Source organism: Lissotriton vulgaris, unplaced genomic scaffold (genome assembly GCF_964263255.1).
Source record: "Lissotriton vulgaris unplaced genomic scaffold, aLisVul1.2 SCAFFOLD_595, whole genome shotgun sequence".
NCBI classification, from domain to species: Eukaryota; Metazoa; Chordata; class Amphibia; order Caudata; family Salamandridae; genus Lissotriton; species Lissotriton vulgaris.
Genome location: NW_028241900.1, coordinates 457,853 through 478,737, shown reverse-complemented (window position 1 = coordinate 478,737; position 20,885 = coordinate 457,853). Strand labels below are relative to the sequence as shown.

The 20,885-nt window shown below is 39.7% G+C and overlaps 14 non-coding genes across 14 annotated transcripts; all 14 read right to left on the bottom strand.

The window, feature by feature from the left end:
* Positions 1–968: 968 nt before the first annotated feature.
* On the bottom strand, positions 969–1,041 carry TRNAV-CAC (transfer RNA valine (anticodon CAC)). Its single transcript has one exon. It is a non-coding gene; the product is annotated as a tRNA-Val (tRNA).
* A 300-nt stretch (positions 1,042–1,341) lies between these two features.
* On the bottom strand, positions 1,342–1,413 carry TRNAP-UGG (transfer RNA proline (anticodon UGG)). The gene has a single exon. It is a non-coding gene; the product is annotated as a tRNA-Pro (tRNA).
* A 4,771-nt stretch (positions 1,414–6,184) lies between these two features.
* TRNAV-CAC (transfer RNA valine (anticodon CAC)) lies at positions 6,185–6,257 on the bottom strand. Its single transcript has one exon. It is a non-coding gene; the product is annotated as a tRNA-Val (tRNA).
* Positions 6,258–6,557: 300 nt separating this feature from the next.
* Positions 6,558–6,629, bottom strand: TRNAP-UGG (transfer RNA proline (anticodon UGG)). The gene has a single exon. It is a non-coding gene; the product is annotated as a tRNA-Pro (tRNA).
* A 2,196-nt stretch (positions 6,630–8,825) lies between these two features.
* TRNAV-CAC (transfer RNA valine (anticodon CAC)) lies at positions 8,826–8,898 on the bottom strand. Its single transcript has one exon. It is a non-coding gene; the product is annotated as a tRNA-Val (tRNA).
* A 300-nt stretch (positions 8,899–9,198) lies between these two features.
* On the bottom strand, positions 9,199–9,270 carry TRNAP-UGG (transfer RNA proline (anticodon UGG)). The gene has a single exon. It is a non-coding gene; the product is annotated as a tRNA-Pro (tRNA).
* A 2,172-nt stretch (positions 9,271–11,442) lies between these two features.
* Positions 11,443–11,515, bottom strand: TRNAV-CAC (transfer RNA valine (anticodon CAC)). Its single transcript has one exon. It is a non-coding gene; the product is annotated as a tRNA-Val (tRNA).
* A 300-nt stretch (positions 11,516–11,815) lies between these two features.
* On the bottom strand, positions 11,816–11,887 carry TRNAP-UGG (transfer RNA proline (anticodon UGG)). Its single transcript has one exon. It is a non-coding gene; the product is annotated as a tRNA-Pro (tRNA).
* A 2,145-nt stretch (positions 11,888–14,032) lies between these two features.
* Positions 14,033–14,105, bottom strand: TRNAV-CAC (transfer RNA valine (anticodon CAC)). The gene has a single exon. It is a non-coding gene; the product is annotated as a tRNA-Val (tRNA).
* Positions 14,106–14,405: 300 nt separating this feature from the next.
* Positions 14,406–14,477, bottom strand: TRNAP-UGG (transfer RNA proline (anticodon UGG)). The gene has a single exon. It is a non-coding gene; the product is annotated as a tRNA-Pro (tRNA).
* A 2,169-nt stretch (positions 14,478–16,646) lies between these two features.
* Positions 16,647–16,719, bottom strand: TRNAV-CAC (transfer RNA valine (anticodon CAC)). The gene has a single exon. It is a non-coding gene; the product is annotated as a tRNA-Val (tRNA).
* A 300-nt stretch (positions 16,720–17,019) lies between these two features.
* TRNAP-UGG (transfer RNA proline (anticodon UGG)) lies at positions 17,020–17,091 on the bottom strand. The gene has a single exon. It is a non-coding gene; the product is annotated as a tRNA-Pro (tRNA).
* Positions 17,092–19,232: 2,141 nt separating this feature from the next.
* Positions 19,233–19,305, bottom strand: TRNAV-CAC (transfer RNA valine (anticodon CAC)). The gene has a single exon. It is a non-coding gene; the product is annotated as a tRNA-Val (tRNA).
* A 300-nt stretch (positions 19,306–19,605) lies between these two features.
* Positions 19,606–19,677, bottom strand: TRNAP-UGG (transfer RNA proline (anticodon UGG)). Its single transcript has one exon. It is a non-coding gene; the product is annotated as a tRNA-Pro (tRNA).
* Between the last annotated feature and the right edge of the window lie 1,208 nt (positions 19,678–20,885).

Genomic DNA, 20,885 nt, shown 5'->3' with positions numbered 1-20,885 from the left:
TATCTATCTATCTATCTATCTATCTATCTATCTATCTATCTATCTATCTATCTATCTATCTATCTATCTATCTATCTATCTATCTATCTATCTTTATATATGGATACCTGCGTACACATACATATAGATATGCCATGCATTCCTTTAGATTTGTTCCAACCTCTTACCATTTATTTGAGAATCCCTACTTTTCAAGTGACTGCAAATGAAGTCATTTCCGGCACTTTTTGGCCGGTGCAAGGTAACAAAAACACATGACAACTTTTAATAAAAATCATTGGTCTCTTTGTTAACGCGCACTGTCAAACATGGGGCTTTCACACGTCAGGTAAACATGATAACCAATACACAACAGAAGCAGATGTAGATTGCTTATCAATGCCGGGATAGAACAGTTGTGAATTGAGTAGAAGAAGGGCCCCTGAATTGATACTTATTATATACAGCCTGTAAGATAATGAAAAATGCAGGCTAGGAAAGGAGATGCAAATATCAATGTATTAGAAAAATACATAAAGAGGAGTGATTTGCTTTTATTCATTCAAGGCTAGAAAAAATCAACATACTATTGCAAGCATTCATACACCACCAAATAGAAATAAACAATTCTGACATTAAACGTAAAGGTGACGATGCATTTGTATCATCACCTTGAGAAGGGTCACCGAGGAATTGAGCCCAGGGCTTCTGCACTTAAACACCAGAAACACTCCACTAAACTAAGATGCCTGTTGGTGCCAACAATTCCCAAAGTTAATGCGTGTTCTAGGTGAGCAATGAACAGAATGCAGGGCTCTTTTCAAAGCGAGGTCTGTGAATCAACAGATACATCCACAGGCCAATTACTTTAGTGTTTTTAGGAGAATTCACTTTCTTGGAACGAGTCTGCATGAAACCATCTTCAGGGCCTGGACAATTTCATGGCAAAACGGCACCTCTCAACATTGCAGCCAAGACAATATAACAACTTTTTCTGCCCGGTTTCGAACCGGGGACCTTTCGCGTGTGAGGCGAACGTGATAACCACTACACTACAGAAACAGATGTCTACAGTTGATTCTTCTGTGATGAAATTTCTCAAAACAGGCTATTCCAAGGGCCTCTGGTTTTAGATTTCTTTCATGCAACCTTCCCAGACAGCCCTAGCTGAACGCTTGTATATGCCATGCAAGTTCAGCATTTTTGCAAAATGCTTAAAGAGAAATGTTTCCTAGTTGCTCAGGCAGGGCAAGGTTAAAAGCATGAGACTCTAGCAAATATTCATCCACTACTGCAAAGAGAAAATTGATATTGGCTTTGAAATGCATACTGCAATACTACTTTAAAAAAGCACCAATGAAAGGGCTCGTCCGGGATTTGAACCCGGGACCTCTCGCACCCAAAGCGAGAATCATACCCCTAGACCAACGAGCCTTCGAAAGGCCCGCACCTCTGAAAAGCTAATACCAGCTCTAAGCACGCAATGAAGATCATGCTGGGGACTTTTTCATGCTTGGTCTGTGAATATACATGAAATTCAGTGTCAACTTACCCTTTCTCAAATGATATCACTATCATTTATAAGTGTCCCCTTTTATTTTGTCCCAGCATTGGACACGTCTTACAGAAAGTCAGCACTTATTTATCTATTTCTGCATTGGCTAGACCCTAAAGAGAAAGAATAAAAAGCTGTTCATAGCAACATAAGAAACACATGTTGCATTTTCTCTCAAATGCTTATTCCCTTTGTGCAAATCGGAATGCCAAGGTGAATAACTGGGCCACAGATTCTGGCTAATTATCTTTCCCTTGAATGCAAGTAGCAATAAAAACGGCCTAATGCAGGACTAAAGCATTCCTTGCAAGCCTCTAACATCATAACATAACTGAGCTGCTGGTAGCAAGCTAAGCAATACCTTCCCAAAATGAGAAGTACATGTGCTAATCCGCTCAATCAGCGCTCGATCAGGTTGCGATCAGGCGAGATATAGAAAAGGTGGAAAGGGTCCAAATGGCTGTCCCTTCCTTTTCAGGGTGGGTCCTTCTGACTATCATAGGATTGCTTGTAAGAGTGGCCAGGGTCAGAGAAAAAACTTTCAACCCTTCTTAGTGTTCTATCCAGAAGCAGGCATTTTCTGTGCCTTTAATTTCAGGCTTTTCCCAGCAGTCTCTGTTCTGCCTATGTAAATTAACAAAAGCAGTGCTTATTCATCACTTACTCTAATGTCCTTACTGTCCAGAAAGCTCTGCCTAAGTATGCTTTTTTTCTTTTTCAGTGAAATTCTAAATGTTTTTTCCGCCCAGTCTATGGCAGTAGAATGCTGCTTATGATGCCACATTTTGTTGAATCACCAAGGTACAACTACAGAGGAATATATGAGTCTGAACGACATGGAACTCTTAGCTAACACATCACAATGTGTGATGCTTGCCAACCAAGCACTAGATTCTGGAGCGCTGATGATCAGAACATTCTGCTCCTGAAGGAAAGGAAAGACAGCTTGATGGAAAATAAAGTCTCAGTTTATAGTAACGCTCTCTCTCTCCCAATATCTATCTATCTATCTATCTATCTATCTATCTATCTATCTATCTATCTATCTATCTATCTATCTATCTATCTATCTATCTATCTATCTATCTATCTATCTATCTATCTATCTATCTATCTATCTATCTATCTATCTATCTATCTATCTTTATATATGGATACCTGCGTACACATACATATAGATATGCCATGCATTCCTTTAGATTTGTTCCAACCTCTTACCATTTATTTGAGAATCCCTACTTTTCAAGTGACTGCAAATGAAGTCATTTCCGGCACTTTTTGGCCGGTGCAAGGTAACAAAAACACATGACAACTTTTAATAAAAATCATTGGTCTCTTTGTTAACGCGCACTGTCAAACATGGGGCTTTCACACGTCAGGTAAACATGATAACCAATACACAACAGAAGCAGATGTAGATTGCTTATCAATGCCGGGATAGAACAGTTGTGAATTGAGTAGAAGAAGGGCCCCTGAATTGATACTTATTATATACAGCCTGTAAGATAATGAAAAATGCAGGCTAGGAAAGGAGATGCAAATATCAATGTATTAGAAAAATACATAAAGAGGAGTGATTTGCTTTTATTCATTCAAGGCTAGAAAAAATCAACATACTATTGCAAGCATTCATACACCACCAAATAGAAATAAACAATTCTGACATTAAACGTAAAGGTGACGATGCATTTGTATCATCACCTTGAGAAGGGTCACCGAGGAATTGAGCCCAGGGCTTCTGCACTTAAACACCAGAAACACTCCACTAAACTAAGATGCCTGTTGGTGCCAACAATTCCCAAAGTTAATGCGTGTTCTAGGTGAGCAATGAACAGAATGCAGGGCTCTTTTCAAAGCGAGGTCTGTGAATCAACAGATACATCCACATGCCAATTACTTTAGTGTTTTTAAGAGAATTCACTTTCTTGGAACGAGTCTGCATGAAACCATCTTCAGGGCCTGGACAATTTCATGGCAAAACGGCACCTCTCAACATTGCAGCCAAGACAATATATCAACTGTTTCTGCCCGGTTTCGAAACGGGGACCTTTCGCGTGTGAGGCAAACGTGATAACCACTACACTACAGAAACAGATGTCTACAGTTGATTCTTCTGTGATGAAACTTCTCAAAACAGGCTATTCCAAGGGCCTCTGGTTTTAGATTTCTTTCATGCAACCTTCCCAGACAGCCCTAGCTGAACGCTTGTATATGCCATGCAAGTTCAGCATTTTTGCAAAATGCTTAAAGAGAAATGTTTCCTATTTGCTCAGGCAGGGCAAGGTTAAAAGCATGAGACTCTAGCAAATATTCATCCACTACTGCAAAGAGAAAATTGATATTGGCTTTGAAATGCATACTGCAATACTACTTTAAAAAAGCACCAATGAAAGGGCTCGTCCGGGATTTGAACCCGGGACCTCTCGCACCCAAAGCGAGAATCATACCCTAGACCAACGAGCCTTCGAAAGGCCCGCACCTCTGAAAAGCTAATACCAGCTCTAAGCACGCAATGAAGATCATGCTGGGGACTTTTTCATGCTTGGTCTGTGAATATACATGAAATTCAGTGTCAACTTACCCTTTCTCAAATGATATCACTATCATTTATAAGTGTCCCCTTTTATTTTGTCCCAGCATTGGACACGTCTTACAGAAAGTCAGCACTTATTTATCTATTTCTGCATTGGCTAGACCCTAAAGAGAAAGAATAAAAAGCTGTTCATAGCAACATAAGAAACACATGTTGCATTTTCTCTCAAATGCTTATTCCCTTTGTGCAAATCGGGATGCCAAGATGAATAACTGGGCCACAGATTCTGGCTAATTATCTTTCCCTTGAATGCAAGTAGCAATAAAAACGGCCTAATGCAGGACTAAAGCATTCCTTGCAAGCCTCTAACATCATAACATAACTGAGCTGCTGGTAGCAAGCTAAGCAATACCTTCCCAAAATGAGAAGTACATGTGCTAATCCGCTCAATCAGCGCTCGATCAGGCTCGATCAGGCGAGATATAGAAAAGGTGGAAAGGGTCCAAATGGCTGTCCCTTCCTTTTTAGTGTGGGTCCTTCTGACTATCATAGGATTGCTTGTAAGAGTGGCCAGGGTCAGAGAAAAAACTTTCAACCCTTCTTAGTGTTCTATCCAGAAGCAGGCATTTTCTGGGCCTTTAATTTCAGGCTTTTCCCAGCAGTCTCTGTTCTGCCTATGTAAATTAACAAAAGCAGTGCTTATTCATCACTTACTCTAATGTCCTTACTGTCCAGAAAGCTCTGCCTAAGTATGCTTTTTTTCTTTTTCAGTGAAATTCTAAATGTTTTTTCCGCCCAGTCTATGGCAGTAGAATGCTGCTTATGATGCCACATTTTGTTGAATCACCAAGGTACAACTACAGAGGAATATATGAGTCTGAACGACATGGAACTCTTAGCTAACACATCACAATGTGTGATGCTTGCCAACCAAGCACTAGATTCTGGAGCGCTGATGATCAGAACATTCTGCTCCTGAAGGAAAGGAAAGACAGCTTGATGGAAAATAAAGTCTCAGTTTATAGTAACGCTCTCTCTCTCCCAATATCTATCTATCTATCTATCTATCTATCTATCTATCTATCTATCTATCTATCTATCTATCTATCTATCTATCTATCTATCTATCTATCTATCTATCTATCTATCTATCTATCTATCTATCTATCTATCTATCTATCTATCTATCTATCTATCTATCTATCTATCTATCTATCTATCTATCTATCTATCTATCTATCTTTATATATGGATACCTGCGTACACATACATATAGATATGCCATGCATTCCTTTAGATTTGTTCCAACCTCTTACCATTTATTTGAGAATCACTACTTTTCAAGTGACTGCAAATGAAGTCATTTCCGGCACTTTTTGGCCGGTGCAAGGTAACAAAAACACATGACAACTTTTAATAAAAATCATTGGTCTCTTTGTTAACGCGCACTGTCAAACATGGGGCTTTCACACGTCAGGTAAACATGATAACCAATACACAACAGAAGCAGATGTAGATTGCTTATCAATGCCGGGATAGAACAGTTGTGAATTGAGTAGAAGAAGGGCCCCTGAATTGATACTTATTATATACAGCCTGTAAGATAATGAAAAATGCAGGCTAGGAAAGTAGATGCAAATATCAATGTATTAGAAAAATACATAAAGAGGAGTGATTTGCTTTTATTCATTCAAGGCTAGAAAAAATCAACATACTATTGCAAGCATTCATACACCACCAAATAGAAATAAACAATTCTGACATTAAACGTAAAGGTGACGATGCATTTGTATCATCACCTTGAGAAGGGTCACCGAGGAATTGAGCCCAGGGCTTCTGCACTTAAACACCAGAAACACTCCACTAAACTAAGATGCCTGTTGGTGCCAACAATTCCCAAAGTTAATGCGTGTTCTAGGTGAGCAATGAACAGAATGCAGGGCTCTTTTCAAAGCGAGGTCTGTGAATCAACAGATACATCCACATGCCAATTACTTTAGTGTTTTTAGGAGAATTCACTTTCTTGGAACGAGTCTGCATGAAACCATCTTCAGGGCCTGGACAATTTCATGGCAAAACGGCACCTCTCAACATTGCAGCCAAGACAATATAACAACTTTTTCTGCCCGGTTTCGAACCGGGGACCTTTCGCGTGTGAGGCGAACGTGATAACCACTACACTACAGAAACAGATGTCTACAGTTGATTCTTCTGTGATGAAATTTCTCAAAACAGGCTATTCCAAGGGCCTCTGGTTTTAGATTTCTTTCATGCAACCTTCCCAGACAGCCCTAGCTGAACGCTTGTATATGCCATGCAAGTTCAGCATTTTTGCAAAATGCTTAAAGAGAAATGTTTCCTAGTTGCTCAGGCAGGGCAAGGTTAAAAGCATGAGACTCTAGCAAATATTCATCCACTACTGCAAAGAGAAAATTGATATTGGCTTTGAAATGCATACTGCAATACTACTTTAAAAAAGCACCAATGAAAGGGCTCGTCCGGGATTTGAACCCGGGACCTCTCGCACCCAAAGCGAGAATCATACCCCTAGACCAACGAGCCTTCGAAAGGCCCGCACCTCTGAAAAGCTAATACCAGCTCTAAGCACGCAATGAAGATCATGCTGGGGACTTTTTCATGCTTGGTCTGTGAATATACATGAAATTCAGTGTCAACTTACCCTTTCTCAAATGATATCACTATCATTTATAAGTGTCCCCTTTTATTTTGTCCCAGCATTGGACACGTCTTACAGAAAGTCAGCACTTATTTATCTATTTCTGCATTGGCTAGACCCTAAAGAGAAAGAATAAAAAGCTGTTCATAGCAACATAAGAAACACATGTTGCATTTTCTCTCAAATGCTTATTCCCTTTGTGCAAATCGGAATGCCAAGGTGAATAACTGGGCCACAGATTCTGGCTAATTATCTTTCCCTTGAATGCAAGTAGCAATAAAAACGGCCTAATGCAGGACTAAAGCATTCCTTGCAAGCCTCTAACATCATAACATAACTGAGCTGCTGGTAGCAAGCTAAGCAATACCTTCCCAAAATGAGAAGTACATGTGCTAATCCGCTCAATCAGCGCTCGATCAGGTTGCGATCAGGCGAGATATAGAAAAGGTGGAAAGGGTCCAAATGGCTGTCCCTTCCTTTTCAGGGTGGGTCCTTCTGACTATCATAGGATTGCTTGTAAGAGTGGCCAGGGTCAGAGAAAAAACTTTCAACCCTTCTTAGTGTTCTATCCAGAAGCAGGCATTTTCTGGGCCTTTAATTTCAGGCTTTTCCCAGCAGTCTCTGTTCTGCCTATGTAAATTAACAAAAGCAGTGCTTATTCATCACTTACTCTAATGTCCTTACTGTCCAGAAAGCTCTGCCTAAGTATGCTTTTTTTCTTTTTCAGTGAAATTCTAAATGTTTTTTCCGCCCAGTCTATGGCAGTAGAATGCTGCTTATGATGCCACATTTTGTTGAATCACCAAGGTACAACTACAGAGGAATATATGAGTCTGAACGACATGGAACTCTTAGCTAACACATCACAATGTGTGATGCTTGCCAACCAAGCACTAGATTCTGGAGCGCTGATGATCAGAACATTCTGCTCCTGAAGGAAAGGAAAGACAGCTTGATGGAAAATAAAGTCTCAGTTTATAGTAACGCTCTCTCTCTCCCAATATCTATCTATCTATCTATCTATCTATCTATCTATCTATCTATCTATCTATCTATCTATCTATCTATCTATCTATCTATCTATCTATCTATCTATCTATCTATCTATCTATCTATCTATCTATCTATCTATCTATCTATCTATCTATCTATCTATCTATCTATCTATCTATCTATCTATCTATCTATCTATCTATCTATCTATCTTTATATATGGATACCTGCGTACACATACATATAGATATGCCATGCATTCCTTTAGATTTGTTCCAACCTCTTACCATTTATTTGAGAATCACTACTTTTCAAGTGACTGCAAATGAAGTCATTTCCGGCACTTTTTGGCCGGTGCAAGGTAACAAAAACACATGACAACTTTTAATAAAAATCATTGGTCTCTTTGTTAACGCGCACTGTCAAACATGGGGCTTTCACACGTCAGGTAAACATGATAACCAATACACAACAGAAGCAGATGTAGATTGCTTATCAATGCCGGGATAGAACAGTTGTGAATTGAGTAGAAGAAGGGCCCCTGAATTGATACTTATTATATACAGCCTGTAAGATAATGAAAAATGCAGGCTAGGAAAGTAGATGCAAATATCAATGTATTAGAAAAATACATAAAGAGGAGTGATTTGCTTTTATTCATTCAAGGCTAGAAAAAATCAACATACTATTGCAAGCATTCATACACCACCAAATAGAAATAAACAATTCTGACATTAAACGTAAAGGTGACGATGCATTTGTATCATCACCTTGAGAAGGGTCACCGAGGAATTGAGCCCAGGGCTTCTGCACTTAAACACCAGAAACACTCCACTAAACTAAGATGCCTGTTGGTGCCAACAATTCCCAAAGTTAATGCGTGTTCTAGGTGAGCAATGAACAGAATGCAGGGCTCTTTTCAAAGCGAGGTCTGTGAATCAACAGATACATCCACATGCCAATTACTTTAGTGTTTTTAGGAGAATTCACTTTCTTGGAACGAGTCTGCATGAAACCATCTTCAGGGCCTGGACAATTTCATGGCAAAACGGCACCTCTCAACATTGCAGCCAAGACAATATAACAACTTTTTCTGCCCGGTTTCGAACCGGGGACCTTTCGCGTGTGAGGCGAACGTGATAACCACTACACTACAGAAACAGATGTCTACAGTTGATTCTTCTGTGATGAAATTTCTCAAAACAGGCTATTCCAAGGGCCTCTGGTTTTAGATTTCTTTCATGCAACCTTCCCAGACAGCCCTAGCTGAACGCTTGTATATGCCATGCAAGTTCAGCATTTTTGCAAAATGCTTAAAGAGAAATGTTTCCTAGTTGCTCAGGCAGGGCAAGGTTAAAAGCATGAGACTCTAGCAAATATTCATCCACTACTGCAAAGAGAAAATTGATATTGGCTTTGAAATGCATACTGCAATACTACTTTAAAAAAGCACCAATGAAAGGGCTCGTCCGGGATTTGAACCCGGGACCTCTCGCACCCAAAGCGAGAATCATACCCCTAGACCAACGAGCCTTCGAAAGGCCCGCACCTCTGAAAAGCTAATACCAGCTCTAAGCACGCAATGAAGATCATGCTGGGGACTTTTTCATGCTTGGTCTGTGAATATACATGAAATTCAGTGTCAACTTACCCTTTCTCAAATGATATCACTATCATTTATAAGTGTCCCCTTTTATTTTGTCCTAGCATTGGACACGTCTTACAGAAAGTCAGCACTTATTTATCTATTTCTGCATTGGCTAGACCCTAAAGAGAAAGAATAAAAAGCTGTTCATAGCAACATAAGAAACACATGTTGCATTTTCTCTCAAATGCTTATTCCCTTTGTGCAAATCGGAATGCCAAGGTGAATAACTGGGCCACAGATTCTGGCTAATTATCTTTCCCTTGAATGCAAGTAGCAATAAAAACGGCCTAATGCAGGACTAAAGCATTCCTTGCAAGCCTCTAACATCATAACATAACTGAGCTGCTGGTAGCAAGCTAAGCAATACCTTCCCAAAATGAGAAGTACATGTGCTAATCCGCTCAATCAGCGCTCGATCAGGTTGCGATCAGGCGAGATATAGAAAAGGTGGAAAGGGTCCAAATGGCTGTCCCTTCCTTTTCAGGGTGGGTCCTTCTGACTATCATAGGATTGCTTGTAAGAGTGGCCAGGGTCAGAGAAAAAACTTTCAACCCTTCTTAGTGTTCTATCCAGAAGCAGGCATTTTCTGTGCCTTTAATTTCAGGCTTTTCCCAGCAGTCTCTGTTCTGCCTATGTAAATTAACAAAAGCAGTGCTTATTCATCACTTACTCTAATGTCCTTACTGTCCAGAAAGCTCTGCCTAAGTATGCTTTTTTTCTTTTTCAGTGAAATTCTAAATGTTTTTACTGCCCAGTCTATGGCAGTAGAATGCTGCTTATGATGCCACATTTTGTTGAATCACCAAGGTACAACTACAGAGGAATATATGAGTCTGAACGACATGGAACTCTTAGCTAACACATCACAATGTGTGATGCTTGCCAACCAAGCACTAGATTCTGGAGCGCTGATGATCAGAACATTCTGCTCCTGAAGGAAAGGAAAGACAGCTTGATGGAAAATAAAGTCTCAGTTTATAGTAACGCTCTCTCTCTCCCAATATCTATCTATCTATCTATCTATCTATCTATCTATCTATCTATCTATCTATCTATCTATCTATCTATCTATCTATCTATCTATCTATCTATCTATCTATCTATCTATCTATCTATCTATCTATCTATCTATCTATCTATCTATCTATCTATCTATCTATCTATCTATCTATCTATCTATCTTTATATATGGATACCTGCGTACACATACATATAGATATGCCATGCATTCCTTTAGATTTGTTCCAACCTCTTACCATTTATTTGAGAATCCCTACTTTTCAAGTGACTGCAAATGAAGTCATTTCCGGCACTTTTTGGCCGGTGCAAGGTAACAAAAACACATGACAACTTTTAATAAAAATCATTGGTCTCTTTGTTAACGCGCACTGTCAAACATGGGGCTTTCACACGTCAGGTAAACATGATAACCAATACACAACAGAAGCAGATGTAGATTGCTTATCAATGCCGGGATAGAACAGTTGTGAATTGAGTAGAAGAAGGGCCCCTGAATTGATACTTATTATATACAGCCTGTAAGATAATGAAAAATGCAGGCTAGGAAAGGAGATGCAAATATCAATGTATTAGAAAAATACATAAAGAGGAGTGATTTGCTTTTATTCATTCAAGGCTAGAAAAAATCAACATACTATTGCAAGCATTCATACACCACCAAATAGAAATAAACAATTCTGACATTAAACGTAAAGGTGACGATGCATTTGTATCATCACCTTGAGAAGGGTCACCGAGGAATTGAGCCCAGGGCTTCTGCACTTAAACACCAGAAACACTCCACTAAACTAAGATGCCTGTTGGTGCCAACAATTCCCAAAGTTAATGCGTGTTCTAGGTGAGCAATGAACAGAATGCAGGGCTCTTTTCAAAGCGAGGTCTGTGAATCAACAGATACATCCACATGCCAATTACTTTAGTGTTTTTAAGAGAATTCACTTTCTTGGAACGAGTCTGCATGAAACCATCTTCAGGGCCTGGACAATTTCATGGCAAAAAGGCACCTCTCAACATTGCAGCCAAGACAATATATCAACTGTTTCTGCCCGGTTTCGAACCGGGGACCTTTCGCGTGTGAGGCAAACGTGATAACCACTACACTACAGAAACAGATGTCTACAGTTGATTCTTCTGTGATGAAACTTCTCAAAACAGGCTATTCCAAGGGCCTCTGGTTTTAGATTTCTTTCATGCAACCTTCCCAGACAGCCCTAGCTGAACGCTTGTATATGCCATGCAAGTTCAGCATTTTTGCAAAATGCTTAAAGAGAAATGTTTCCTATTTGCTCAGGCAGGGCAAGGTTAAAAGCATGAGACTCTAGCAAATATTCATCCACTACTGCAAAGAGAAAATTGATATTGGCTTTGAAATGCATACTGCAATACTACTTTAAAAAAGCACCAATGAAAGGGCTCGTCCGGGATTTGAACCCGGGACCTCTCGCACCCAAAGCGAGAATCATACCCCTAGACCAACGAGCCTTCGAAAGGCCCGCACCTCTGAAAAGCTAATACCAGCTCTAAGCACGCAATGAAGATCATGCTGGGGACTTTTTCATGCTTGGTCTGTGAATATACATGAAATTCAGTGTCAACTTACCCTTTCTCAAATGATATCACTATCATTTATAAGTGTCCCCTTTTATTTTGTCCCAGCATTGGACACGTCTTACAGAAAGTCAGCACTTATTTATCTATTTCTGCATTGGCTAGACCCTAAAGAGAAAGAATAAAAAGCTGTTCATAGCAACATAAGAAACACATGTTGCATTTTCTCTCAAATGCTTATTCCCTTTGTGCAAATCGGAATGCCAAGGTGAATAACTGGGCCACAGATTCTGGCTAATTATCTTTCCCTTGAATGCAAGTAGCAATAAAAACGGCCTAATGCAGGACTAAAGCATTCCTTGCAAGCCTCTAACATCATAACATAACTGAGCTGCTGGTAGCAAGCTAAGCAATACCTTCCCAAAATGAGAAGTACATGTGCTAATCCGCTCAATCAGCGCTCGATCAGGCGAGATATAGAAAAGGTGGAAAGGGTCCAAATGGCTGTCCCTTCCTTTTTAGTGTGGGTCCTTCTGACTATCATAGGATTGCTTGTAAGAGTGGCCAGGGTCAGAGAAAAAACTTTCAACCCTTCTTAGTGTTCTATCCAGAAGCAGGCATTTTCTGGGCCTTTAATTTCAGGCTTTTCCCAGCAGTCTCTGTTCTGCCTATGTAAATTAACAAAAGCAGTGCTTATTCATCACTTACTCTAATGTCCTTGCTGTCCAGAAAGCTCTGCCTAAGTATGCTTTTTTTCTTTTTCAGTGAAATTCTAAATGTTTTTTCCGCCCAGTCTATGGCAGTAGAATGCTGCTTATGATGCCACATTTTGTTGAATCACCAAGGTACAACTACAGAGGAATATATGAGTCTGAACGACATGGAACTCTTAGCTAACACATCACAATGTGTGATGCTTGCCAACCAAGCACTAGATTCTGGAGCGCTGATGATCAGAACATTCTGCTCCTGAAGGAAAGGAAAGACAGCTTGATGGAAAATAAAGTCTCAGTTTATAGTAACGCTCTCTCTCTCCCAATATCTATCTATCTATCTATCTATCTATCTATCTATCTATCTATCTATCTATCTATCTATCTATCTATCTATCTATCTATCTATCTATCTATCTATCTATCTATCTATCTATCTATCTATCTATCTATCTATCTATCTATCTATCTATCTATCTATCTATCTATCTTTATATATGGATACCTGCGTACACATACATATAGATATGCCATGCATTCCTTTAGATTTGTTCCAACCTCTTACCATTTATTTGAGAATCCCTACTTTTCAAGTGACTGCAAATGAAGTCATTTCCGGCACTTTTTGGCCGGTGCAAGGTAACAAAAACACATGACAACTTTTAATAAAAATCATTGGTCTCTTTGTTAACGCGCACTGTCAAACATGGGGCTTTCACACGTCAGGTAAACATGATAACCAATACACAACAGAAGCAGATGTAGATTGCTTATCAATGCCGGGATAGAACAGTTGTGAATTGAGTAGAAGAAGGGCCCCTGAATTGATACTTATTATATACAGCCTGTAAGATAATGAAAAATGCAGGCTAGGAAAGGAGATGCAAATATCAATGTATTAGAAAAATACATAAAGAGGAGTGATTTGCTTTTATTCATTCAAGGCTAGAAAAAATCAACATACTATTGCAAGCATTCATACACCACCAAATAGAAATAAACAATTCTGACATTAAACGTAAAGGTGACGATGCATTTGTATCATCACCTTGAGAAGGGTCACCGAGGAATTGAGCCCAGGGCTTCTGCACTTAAACACCAGAAACACTCCACTAAACTAAGATGCCTGTTGGTGCCAACAATTCCCAAAGTTAATGCGTGTTCTAGGTGAGCAATGAACAGAATGCAGGGCTCTTTTCAAAGCGAGGTCTGTGAATCAACAGATACATCCACATGCCAATTACTTTAGTGTTTTTAGGAGAATTCACTTTCTTGGAACGAGTCTGCATGAAACCATCTTCAGGGCCTGGACAATTTCATGGCAAAACGGCACCTCTCAACATTGCAGCCAAGACAATATAACAACTTTTTCTGCCCGGTTTCGAACCGGGGACCTTTCGCGTGTGAGGCGAACGTGATAACCACTACACTACAGAAACAGATGTCTACAGTTGATTCTTCTGTGATGAAATTTCTCAAAACAGGCTATTCCAAGGGCCTCTGGTTTTAGATTTCTTTCATGCAACCTTCCCAGACAGCCCTAGCTGAACGCTTGTATATGCCATGCAAGTTCAGCATTTTTGCAAAATGCTTAAAGAGAAATGTTTCCTAGTTGCTCAGGCAGGGCAAGGTTAAAAGCATGAGACTCTAGCAAATATTCATCCACTACTGCAAAGAGAAAATTGATATTGGCTTTGAAATGCATACTGCAATACTACTTTAAAAAAGCACCAATGAAAGGGCTCGTCCGGGATTTGAACCCGGGACCTCTCGCACCCAAAGCGAGAATCATACCCCTAGACCAACGAGCCTTCGAAAGGCCCGCACCTCTGAAAAGCTAATACCAGCTCTAAGCACGCAATGAAGATCATGCTGGGGACTTTTTCATGCTTGGTCTGTGAATATACATGAAATTCAGTGTCAACTTACCCTTTCTCAAATGATATCACTATCATTTATAAGTGTCCCCTTTTATTTTGTCCCAGCATTGGACACGTCTTACAGAAAGTCAGCACTTATTTATCTATTTCTGCATTGGCTAGACCCTAAAGAGAAAGAATAAAAAGCTGTTCATAGCAACATAAGAAACACATGTTGCATTTTCTCTCAAATGCTTATTCCCTTTGTGCAAATCGGAATGCCAAGGTGAATAACTGGGCCACAGATTCTGGCTAATTATCTTTCCCTTGAATGCAAGTAGCAATAAAAACGGCCTAATGCAGGACTAAAGCATTCCTTGCAAGCCTCTAACATCATAACATAACTGAGCTGCTGGTAGCAAGCTAAGCAATACCTTCCCAAAATGAGAAGTACATGTGCTAATCCGCTCAATCAGCGCTCGATCAGGCGAGATATAGAAAAGGTGGAAAGGGTCCAAATGGCTGTCCCTTCCTTTTTAGTGTGGGTCCTTCTGACTATCATAGGATTGCTTGTAAGAGTGGCCAGGGTCAGAGAAAAAACTTTCAACCCTTCTTAGTGTTCTATCCAGAAGCAGGCATTTTCTGGGCCTTTAATTTCAGGCTTTTCCCAGCAGTCTCTGTTCTGCCTATGTAAATTAACAAAAGCAGTGCTTATTCATCACTTACTCTAATGTCCTTACTGTCCAGAAAGCTCTGCCTAAGTATGCTTTTTTTCTTTTTCAGTGAAATTCTAAATGTTTTTTCCGCCCAGTCTATGGCAGTAGAATGCTGCTTATGATGCCACATTTTGTTGAATCACCAAGGTACAACTACAGAGGAATATATGAGTCTGAACGACATGGAACTCTTAGCTAACACATCACAATGTGTGATGCTTGCCAACCAAGCACTAGATTCTGGAGCGCTGATGATCAGAACATTCTGCTCCTGAAGGAAAGGAAAGACAGCTTGATGGAAAATAAAGTCTCAGTTTATAGTAACGCTCTCTCTCTCCCAATATCTATCTATCTATCTATCTATCTATCTATCTATCTATCTATCTATCTATCTATCTATCTATCTATCTATCTATCTATCTATCTATCTATCTATCTATCTATCTATCTATCTATCTATCTATCTATCTATCTATCTATCTATCTATCTATCTATCTATCTATCTATCTATCTATCTATCTATCTATCTTTATATATGGATACCTGCGTACACATACATATAGATATGCCATGCATTCCTTTAGATTTGTTCCAACCTCTTACCATTTATTTGAGAATCCCTACTTTTCAAGTGACTGCAAATGAAGTCATTTCCGGCACTTTTTGGCCGGTGCAAGGTAACAAAAACACATGACAACTTTTAATAAAAATCATTGGTCTCTTTGTTAACGCGCACTGTCAAACATGGGGCTTTCACACGTCAGGTAAACATGATAACCAATACACAACAGAAGCAGATGTAGATTGCTTATCAATGCCGGGATAGAACAGTTGTGAATTGAGTAGAAGAAGGGCCCCTGAATTGATACTTATTATATACAGCCTGTAAGATAATGAAAAATGCAGGCTAGGAAAGGAGATGCAAATATCAATGTATTAGAAAAATACATAAAGAGGAGTGATTTGCTTTTATTCATTCAAGGCTAGAAAAAATCAACATACTATTGCAAGCATTCATACACCACCAAATAGAAATAAACAATTCTGACATTAAACGTAAAGGTGACGATGCATTTGTATCATCACCTTGAGAAGGGTCACCGAGGAATTGAGCCCAGGGCTTCTGCACTTAAACACCAGAAACACTCCACTAAACTAAGATGCCTGTTGGTGCCAACAATTCCCAAAGTTAATGCGTGTTCTAGGTGAGCAATGAACAGAATGCAGGGCTCTTTTCAAAGCGAGGTCTGTGAATCAACAGATACATCCACATGCCAATTACTTTAGTGTTTTTAGGAGAATTCACTTTCTTGGAACGAGTCTGCATGAAACCATCTTCAGGGCCTGGACAATTTCATGGCAAAACGGCACCTCTCAACATTGCAGCCAAGACAATATAACAACTTTTTCTGCCCGGTTTCGAACCGGGGACCTTTCGCGTGTGAGGCGAACGTGATAACCACTACACTACAGAAACAGATGTCTACAGTTGATTCTTCTGTGATGAAATTTCTCAAAACAGGCTATTCCAAGGGCCTCTGGTTTTAGATTTCTTTCATGCAACCTTCCCAGACAGCCCTAGCTGAACGCTTGTATATGCCATGCAAGTTCAGCATTTTTGCAAAATGCTTAAAGAGAAATGTTTCCTAGTTGCTCAGGCAGGGCAAGGTTAAAAGCATGAGACTCTAGCAAATATTCATCCACTACTGCAAAGAGAAAATTGATATTGGCTTTGAAATGCATACTGCAATACTACTTTAAAAAAGCACCAATGAAAGGGCTCGTCCGGGATTTGAACCCGGGACCTCTCGCACCCAAAGCGAGAATCATACCCCTAGACCAACGAGCCTTCGAAAGGCCCGCACCTCTGAAAAGCTAATACCAGCTCTAAGCACGCAATGAAGATCATGCTGGGGACTTTTTCATGCTTGGTCTGTGAATATACATGAAATTCAGTGTCAACTTACCCTTTCTCAAATGATATCACTATCATTTATAAGTGTCCCCTTTTATTTTGTCCCAGCATTGGACACGTCTTACAGAAAGTCAGCACTTATTTATCTATTTCTGCATTGGCTAGACCCTAAAGAGAAAGAATAAAAAGCTGTTCATAGCAACATAAGAAACACATGTTGCATTTTCTCTCAAATGCTTATTCCCTTTGTGCAAATCGGAATGCCAAGGTGAATAACTGGGCCACAGATTCTGGCTAATTATCTTTCCCTTGAATGCAAGTAGCAATAAAAACGGCCTAATGCAGGACTAAAGCATTCCTTGCAAGCCTCTAACATCATAACATAACTGAGCTGCTGGTAGCAAGCTAAGCAATACCTTCCCAAAATGAGAAGTACATGTGCTAATCCGCTCAATCAGCGCTCGATCAGGCGAGATATAGAAAAGGTGGAAAGGGTCCAAATGGCTGTCCCTTCCTTTTTAGTGTGGGTCCTTCTGACTATCATAGGATTGCTTGTAAGAGTGGCCAGGGTCAGAGAAAAAACTTTCAACCCTTCTTAGTGTTCTATCCAGAAGCAGGCATTTTCTGGGCCTTTAATTTCAGGCTTTTCCCAGCAGTCTCTGTTCTGCCTATGTAAATTAACAAAAGCAGTGCTTATTCATCACTTACTCTAATGTCCTTACTGTCCAGAAAGCTCTGCCTAAGTATGCTTTTTTTCTTTTTCAGTGAAATTCTAAATGTTTTTTCCGCCCAGTCTATGGCAGTAGAATGCTGCTTATGATGCCACATTTTGTTGAATCACCAAGGTACAACTACAGAGGAATATATGAGTCTGAACGACATGGAACTCTTAGCTAACACATCACAATGTGTGATGCTTGCCAACCAAGCACTAGATTCTGGAGCGCTGATGATCAGAACATTCTGCTCCTGAAGGAAAGGAAAGACAGCTTGATGGAAAATAAAGTCTCAGTTTATAGTAACGCTCTCTCTCTCCCAATATCTATCTATCTATCTATCTATCTATCTATCTATCTATCTATCTATCTATCTATCTATCTATCTATCTATCTATCTATCTATCTATCTATCTATCTATCTATCTATCTATCTATCTATCTATCTATCTATCTATCTATCTATCTATCTATCTATCTATCTTTATATATGGATACCTGCGTACACATACATATAGATATGCCATGCATTCCTTTAGATTTGTTCCAACCTCTTACCATTTATTTGAGAATCCCTACTTTTCAAGTGACTGCAAATGAAGTCATTTCCGGCACTTTTTGGCCGGTGCAAGGTAACAAAAACACATGACAACTTTTAATAAAAATCATTGGTCTCTTTGTTAACGCGCACTGTCAAACATGGGGCTTTCACACGTCAGGTAAACATGATAACCAATACACAACAGAAGCAGATGTAGATTGCTTATCAATGCCGGGATAGAACAGTTGTGAATTGAGTAGAAGAAGGGCCCCTGAATTGATACTTATTATATACAGCCTGTAAGATAATGAAAAATGCAGGCTAGGAAAGGAGATGCAAATATCAATGTATTAGAAAAATACATAAAGAGGAGTGATTTGCTTTTATTCATTCAAGGCTAGAAAAAATCAACATACTATTGCAAGCATTCATACACCACCAAATAGAAATAAACAATTCTGACATTAAACGTAAAGGTGACGATGCATTTGTATCATCACCTTGAGAAGGGTCACCGAGGAATTGAGCCCAGGGCTTCTGCACTTAAACACCAGAAACACTCCACTAAACTAAGATGCCTGTTGGTGCCAACAATTCCCAAAGTTAATGCGTGTTCTAGGTGAGCAATGAACAGAATGCAGGGCTCTTTTCAAAGCGAGGTCTGTGAATCAACAGATACATCCACATGCCAATTACTTTAGTGTTTTTAGGAGAATTCACTTTCTTGGAACGAGTCTGCATGAAACCATCTTCAGGGCCTGGACAATTTCATGGCAAAACGGCACCTCTCAACATTGCAGCCAAGACAATATAACAACTTTTTCTGCCCGGTTTCGAACCGGGGACCTTTCGCGTGTGAGGCGAACGTGATAACCACTACACTACAGAAACAGATGTCTACAGTTGATTCTTCTGTGATGAAATTTCTCAAAACAGGCTATTCCAAGGGCCTCTGGTTTTAGATTTCTTTCATGCAACCTTCCCAGACAGCCCTAGCTGAACGCTTGTATATGCCATGCAAGTTCAGCATTTTTGCAAAATGCTTAAAGAGAAATGTTTCCTAGTTGCTCAGGCAGGGCAAGGTTAAAAGCATGAGACTCTAGCAAATATTCATCCACTACTGCAAAGAGAAAATTGATATTGGCTTTGAAATGCATACTGCAATACTACTTTAAAAAAGCACCAATGAAAGGGCTCGTCCGGGATTTGAACCCGGGACCTCTCGCACCCAAAGCGAGAATCATACCCCTAGACCAACGAGCCTTCGAAAGGCCCGCACCTCTGAAAAGCTAATACCAGCTCTAAGCACGCAATGAAGATCATGCTGGGGACTTTTTCATGCTTGGTCTGTGAATATACATGAAATTCAGTGTCAACTTACCCTTTCTCAAATGATATCACTATCATTTATAAGTGTCCCCTTTTATTTTGTCCCAGCATTGGACACGTCTTACAGAAAGTCAGCACTTATTTATCTATTTCTGCATTGGCTAGACCCTAAAGAGAAAGAATAAAAAGCTGTTCATAGCAACATAAGAAACACATGTTGCATTTTCTCTCAAATGCTTATTCCCTTTGTGCAAATCGGAATGCCAAGGTGAATAACTGGGCCACAGATTCTGGCTAATTATCTTTCCCTTGAATGCAAGTAGCAATAAAAACGGCCTAATGCAGGACTAAAGCATTCCTTGCAAGCCTCTAACATCATAACATAACTGAGCTGCTGGTAGCAAGCTAAGCAATACCTTCCCAAAATGAGAAGTACATGTGCTAATCCGCTCAATCAGCGCTCGATCAGGTTGCGATCAGGCGAGATATAGAAAAGGTGGAAAGGGTCCAAATGGCTGTCCCTTCCTTTTCAGGGTGGGTCCTTCTGACTATCATAGGATTGCTTGTAAGAGTGGCCAGGGTCAGAGAAAAAACTTTCAACCCTTCTTAGTGTTCTATCCAGAAGCAGGCATTTTCTGTGCCTTTAATTTCAGGCTTTTCCCAGCAGTCTCTGTTCTGCCTATGTAAATTAACAAAAGCAGTGCTTATTCATCACTTACTCTAATGTCCTTACTGTCCAGAAAGCTCTGCCTAAGTATGCTTTTTTTCTTTTTCAGTGAAATTCTAAATGTTTTTACTGCCCAGTCTATGGCAGTAGAATGCTGCTTATGATGCCACATTTTGTTGAATCACCAAGGTACAACTACAGAGGAATATATGAGTCTGAACGACATGGAACTCTTAGCTAACACATCACAATGTGTGATGCTTGCCAACCAAGCACTAGATTCTGGAGCGCTGATGATCAGAACATTCTGCTCCTGAAGGAAAGGAAAGACAGCTTGATGGAAAATAAAGTCTCAGTTTATAGTAACGCTCTCTCTCTCCCAATATCTATCTATCTATCTATCTATCTATCTATCTATCTATCTATCTATCTATCTATCTATCTATCTATCTATCTATCTATCTATCTATCTATC